The sequence below is a fragment of the Triticum urartu genome, chromosome 6A, assembly GCF_056163025.1.
Source record: "Triticum urartu cultivar PI428250 chromosome 6A, HENAU_Tu73, whole genome shotgun sequence".
In the NCBI taxonomy this organism is placed as follows: Eukaryota; Viridiplantae; Streptophyta; class Magnoliopsida; order Poales; family Poaceae; genus Triticum; species Triticum urartu.
This window is the reverse complement of record NC_141878.1, coordinates 535,600,317-535,606,633: the sequence shown is the minus strand read 5'-3', so window position 1 is coordinate 535,606,633 and position 6,317 is coordinate 535,600,317. Positions and strand designations below refer to the sequence as shown.

Here is a 6,317-nt window from a genome sequence, read left to right as displayed (position 1 = left end):
GCGTTTGCAACTCAATATCATCACTTTTGTTGATACATTAGGAGCAGTGGATATACAATTGTTCAACAACTAAATATTTAACCAGTTGCCAACAAAGGCACAAATAGCAACTTTTTTTACACAGTGCATGAACTAATTCAAGCAGCATAAATTAGATAAAGAGGAATCATAGATGCTGAATGTGTCCACATGGTCCCAACATTGCTAAAAAAACATCATTCTTTTCCTTTTTTGTTCCAAAGTTACAAATGAGGAAACAGAATCACAGGAGCCTCTGTGGACACACACCAGCAGTGTGCTCTGTAGATTGGCACTGGCTGCATTTGTTTTTCTTCTTTGGGTGTAGCTCCAGCGCCGATTTGTACCATCGACTCTTTGCCCTACCCTTTGTAGTAGACCTTGGAGGATCCCTGGGCACAAAATCATCAGAAGCTTGTGCAAGGGATGCAGCCTCCAATGGGCAGTAGGACCGTCATGATCACCTGTGTAATAATCATATAAAAAGTTTAGTATTTTTGTTATTGTGCAACCAGCACTGATGTTCTGTGCAACCACACAGTACATTTTGTGCAACTAACTGGTTGCTATGTGCAAGTTAAGTTAAAAAAAACACCTGCATTAGCACGGCCTGTCATGGTACTTGGATTGTAGTCACCTATGGGCAGAACATGAAAAACAAGTTAGATTTTTAGCTTGATCCTCAAACTAACACAACGCACGCAACTAGGCAGCATGTTCTGTTCAACTGGGCACTATGATATGTGCAACTAAAGTCACTCACCCTAGTTTTTGTTTTGGAGTCGGTGAAGGTACTAACCTGGGTGATGAGCCCCCTGAGTCCTGCCTGTAGGTCCATTGGGAGTGGCACAAAGGGCACTGCTAGTTGGGCCTGGCGGGGGAGGAGGTCTTTGAGGGTTGGCATCACCTATAGGCAGAACAGGACAAACAAGTCAGTTGTGTTTATCTTTTGATGCTCGAACTAACACAGCGTGCGCAACTAGGTAGCCTGTTCGGTGCAACTGAGCACCATGATGTGTGCAACTGGAGTTACAGACCTAGTTTGATGGGGAGTTGGGGGCAGGTAATTACCTGGACGACGAGCCCCCTGGGTGCTGCCTGTAGGGCCATTGGGAGGAGCATGCGGGGGAGGAGGTGGCGGAGGATGCCGTGTACAGCCAGGAGGGGGAGGAGGTCCTTGAGGGTTGACATCACCTATATGCAGAACTGGAAAATTAAGTTAGCTGTGTTATCTTGATGCTTGAACTAACACAGCGTGCGCAACTAGGCAGTATGTTCTGTCCAAGTGGCTACCATGGTGTGTGCAACTGGGCACAATGATGTGTGCAACTGAAGTTACACACCTAGTTAGATCAGGAGTTGGGGCAGGTAATTACCTGGATGATGAGCCCCCTGATTGCTGCCTGGAGGTGGAGGAGGTCCTCGAGGGTTGCCATCATCTGATGGCCCCGTTGCAGCAGTCGTTTTTTTCTTTTTCTTGGACTTGTTCAGGTGGCCGATCTCGGTACGTGTTGCACGCATATGCTTGTATACAATAGCTTGTGCTGGATCAGAACCACTCGCAAACTTTGCTAGTTTCCGAAAATCGTATATCATGTTCCTCTCCCTTATCTGCTTCTTTGATTGAGGAGGCATTTCATCTGGTTGCTCATAACCAGTCCCTGGCGCACTAGGTACAGCAGTAGGTGTCCACCGTCTTAGCAGGTACCTTTCCGGTATGACATCAACGCCAACATGGGTGAACACCTTGAGGATGTGGCAACAGAGGATGCCGTCCTTGTCCATTTTACAGCACTCACACAAATAGGAACCCTCCTCCACCCTTGACTGCACCAAGTAGTTTCGAGAACCATATTTCGCAACAAATTCCTGGTTTGGTCTGAGCTCAAACACATCAGCACCAACTTGGAATGCATTATAACGTCCAATCAGCTCAAACTCTTCTCTGAACTTGCGGTAAAGGTCTCTAGTATAGGTTTTGTAAGCTTGCTTCTCTATTGGGAAGTTGGACCACAACTCAATCTCAAGGTGTTCTGTCCTATAATCATTGCAGCCTTCCTTGGCAAGGATGTGGTTCTGGATTTTTTTCATATTGCTCGACGAAGTTCAGCATTGAGTTGTGTGGGTTCACATATCTTTTCAGGATGGCGTTGAACCCCTCACTACGCTGTGTAGACTGGAGGAAGGGGAAGAACCTGTGTTTGAAGTAGCACGGCACCCAAGTTGACCTGTATTCGTACAACTTCCCAAAGTGCGTGTGTGTCATAGCCTCATACTTCATCATTGACCCATCCCAATTCTGCTCAAGCTTGTCTATAGTGAAGCTGAAGTCAACACACTTGTTGAAATCATCAGAGAGTCCTGGATTCCGGCACAGTAGCCAACCAACCTTTTCCTGAGCCATTTTCATGATGTGCCATCGACAACAACGATGCACGGTGGTTGGAAAGATGCTCTGTATTGACTGCCTCATCGCACCATCCTGATCAGTGATGAAGTTGTCAGGAGGTTTGCCATCCATAGCCTCTAGGAATGCTCCAAAGACCCAATCAAAGCTCGATGCCAACTCCTACCTCACAAACGCGCAACCCAGCATGAAAGATTGGCCATGTCGGTTTATTCCTATGAAGGGCGCGAACGGCATATTGTACAAGTTGGTCATGTAGGTAGTGTCAAACGATATGCAATCGTGGTACGCCTCCGCATAAGCTTTTCGAGCTAAGCTGTCCACCCAAAATATGTTGACAACTCTGTCCTCTTCATCATATTTCACCTTATAGAAGAAGTCTGGATCGTTTTTTGTATATCCTTGAAGTGCGCAAGTGTCTCAATCAGATCACCCTCCTTTGTGTCATCTCTACGGAAACTTGTACAAAGATTTGTTATTGCCTTTGGTCCGAACGGCACCATCATCTCAGATCCATAGAACTCTGCCATTACATGCATCATCCGTCCTGCATAATACAAAAACAAACAGTATATCCTTTTTTTAGTTGCACAAATGCGCACATCCAGCTGCACAGTAATAGGACACGTGTTGGCACAGAAGATAATCGCAGGAAATGGACACCTAGCTGCACCTTTTTAAAAACACTTTGCAGTTTTTGCATACAGGACATTGTGTAGTTGCACAGTAAAGACAATCTAGGTGCACAAGAAGCACCAAAAGTGATATACAAAAAGCATGGGAAGTTGGACACCAGTTGCACAGTTAAGCCATTTCAATTGCACAGTAGTACCATAACAGTTGCACACTGGACTTCCTAGAGGGAAACTTAATTCTTCAAGGGATATAGAAAAACGCCACACCTGTAGTCAAGTTGCAGTTATAGAAGATGCGTAGAAACTCCTTTTCATCAGGTGAGATGCCTTGGTGGGATCTCAAGTATTTGGACAATGAAGGTTTGTTCACGAGCGGATGATTGTGGTCACGAACAAAGTGCGTCACCTCCCATCGCCCATCTATCAGCTTCACCAACATTTTTGCCTTGCATTCAGTCTGCTTTATTGTCTCGCGTTTGCGCTTCTTCTTCTTCTTACTAGTACCAGCCTCCTCTTCAGCAAATATTGGAGGTTCTTCTTCCATCTCCTCATCACTGTTAACAGATTTTGGATCTGGAATAGGGTCCAGGACAGGAGGAGCCTTAGCTCCTCCATCATCAGCTTTGGGCTTCTTGAACTTGTTGTAGCAAAACTGTTGTTTTATCAATTCATTGGTGCGGGCTGTCCGTCTAGAGGTGTTCATCTTGATAGAGAAACGCATCCGTAGTGTGTAGCTGTTGTAGTGATCCTTAGCAATTTGAAGGCTGTCAAACCTCATGCCAACATAGGGTTCCATAGGTTGAGAACCAGCCTCATCCTCTCCTTCTTCTACTTGCACAGCTCTGTCAACAGCCCCAGCTCCTAGCTCAGTCCTGGTTGGACCAGGAACATTTGCCTTAGTTCCTGTGTCATCAAGAGTATGGCTCTCTGACTGCAAAGACACCACTACATGGGCACCACGGGCTGATGACTGGCCTGCCACATTGTCATGGCCCGTAGGGTTACCATCATGACTTGCCTGCGTGTAGTAAACAGATCGACCATTTTCTGTCCAATTTCCTTGTTGTATGTTGGGTTGCTGCTGATCCATATCATGAGGAAGCTCATTGAGATCTGGAGGCAACTCATTGAGATCAAGCATTTTTTCCTTGTTCTTGGATGCCGCCACACACTCCCTGCACATATATAAAAAGAAGAAATTGATGTCATCAGTTGGTAACCACAGAAAAAGAGTGTTTCAAACAACCTAAAAACTTAGTAAATAGGCAGTTGCACACCATTTTGTGATAATCTTAGTTCCAAAAACAACATGACTGTAGCATAATCTTTTATTATAACAGTTATGAAATTTTTTGTTTGCACAGATTTGTTATGTTAGTTGCACAGTTTGCAGTAAATAACTGGCAAAAGCATGACTTCTTTTTGCTACAGAGTTTTTCTGACTTTCCCCCTTTTTTGTTTTGTTGTAATGATCTGTAGGTTTCCGTTTCACAAGGAGCTCTTTTCAGATTTTTCTGCACATAATTGGATGCTACATTTGAGAAGGAAAATCCAGGTGAAAGAAGAAAGAAGAATTGGAGGACAGATTATAGTTATATGTTTTTCATCGCCGTTTATGTTTCTAGTTCTGGTATATTTGAACATATTAATATGGTTTGCAATAGGTGTGGGACCAGAATATATGCGTGGGACAAGATTATATGTGTGAATATGTTAATATGGTTTGTGGCTTCATTAGCCATGGACAAAAGTTCTTGTGTTTTTCCTGTTGCACTACAGATTTCTGGTTTTCGCTAGAATAGACGTCTCAATTGCCAGGATGCATCTTTCCACTTGGCCAGCATACATATCTAGTTGGACATTCAATGTTTTTAGTTGGCTAGAATAGATGTCTCAGCTGGCCAGGTTGCATTTATTTCAGTTTTTGGCCAACATGCATGTTTAGTTGGACAGTTAATGCATTCAGTTGGCTAGAATAGATGTCTCAGTTGGCCAGGATACATTTTCTCAGTTTTTTGCCAACATGCATGTTTAGTTGGCCAGAAAACATGTTTTTTATTTGCACATATACTACAGTTTTCCCAAAGTGTTCACTCACAAACATGTATTGCGAAATATACATGTTTACTTGGCCAGGATACATGTTTAGTTGGCCAGGATACATGTTTTTTAGTTGGCCAGATAACACGTGGGGTACAATGCATGTTTTAGTTTTGGCTAGCATGCATGCCGAGTTGCCAGAATATAGGTTCAGTTGGCTGGGATGCATGTTCAGTTGCACATTTATGAATTTTTCGTTGCACATATCTATTGGGCAGTCAATTTTTTGTTCATTTTGCAAACAATAACTACAAGTTGGTAGAATGCATGTTTAGTTTTTGGCTACAATGCTTTGTTGAGTTGGCTTTAATCATGTTTTAATTGGCCAGAGAACTTGTTTTTAGTTGGCTTGTTTAACACATCCAGGTGGTAGAAACTTGTCTGGCATGCATCAAGTAGTTTTTGGCATGTTTAACACATCCAGCAGTAACATCAAGTAGGCTGGTGTGATGTGCCAGATTCACCTCTTTTTTGAAGCAGATTCTCCATGGATCCATGGAGAAGGGGGTTTACATATGCCTATGCAGTAGAAGAAAGGGGGAAGTGAAGATGTGCAGAGGGGGCTTACCTGCTTGATCTTACTGCCCGGTATGGCTCTGACCACCCTGCCCTTTAGATCTTGAAGCAGCTCCTTCTACTTTGGGGCTCCCATGGCGGCTGTGTAGGAGGAGGAAGAAGGGTTGGGGGCGATCTCTGTTGGATCTGCTTTTGGCGTGGAGAAGAAGAAAAAGGCAGCGTGGGAGGGGCTGAGGCGTGGGGGCGAGCGGGGGCATGGGTGCGAGCTGGGGACAGCTGGCTACGTGGGGCTCGATCGGTTTGTTTGGTGGCCGGTCAATTGGTCTGTTTGATGAGCCCCTTCCTTTTCTGTTTCGTGGGGACAAGGGGTTTCCTTTTTCAGCTGGCCGCTCGGTTGCACTAGTGGGCAGCCGGCCGCCCACTAGACACGCCCATTATACTTAGGCTTCGGTGCCTTTTCCTTCGAGCTTTGGCTCGATGAGCCCCTCAATAATCTCCTCATCATTTTCTGAAAATTTCTGAAATTTTTAGTAACTTCAAAATAAAAGTAAACCAAACTCAATAATATTGATAGCAACTACTCCTACAAGTGCCTAGGGCCTATATCATGCATCAAAACTACTTTTGACCATATAAATTTG

General features: G+C 44.4%; 1 pseudogene; it reads right to left on the bottom strand.

Annotated features, from left to right (window-relative positions):
* Window positions 1-262: 262 nt before the first annotated feature.
* LOC125516894 (uncharacterized) lies at window positions 263-5,933 on the bottom strand (annotated as a pseudogene).
* Between the last annotated feature and the right edge of the window lie 384 nt (window positions 5,934-6,317).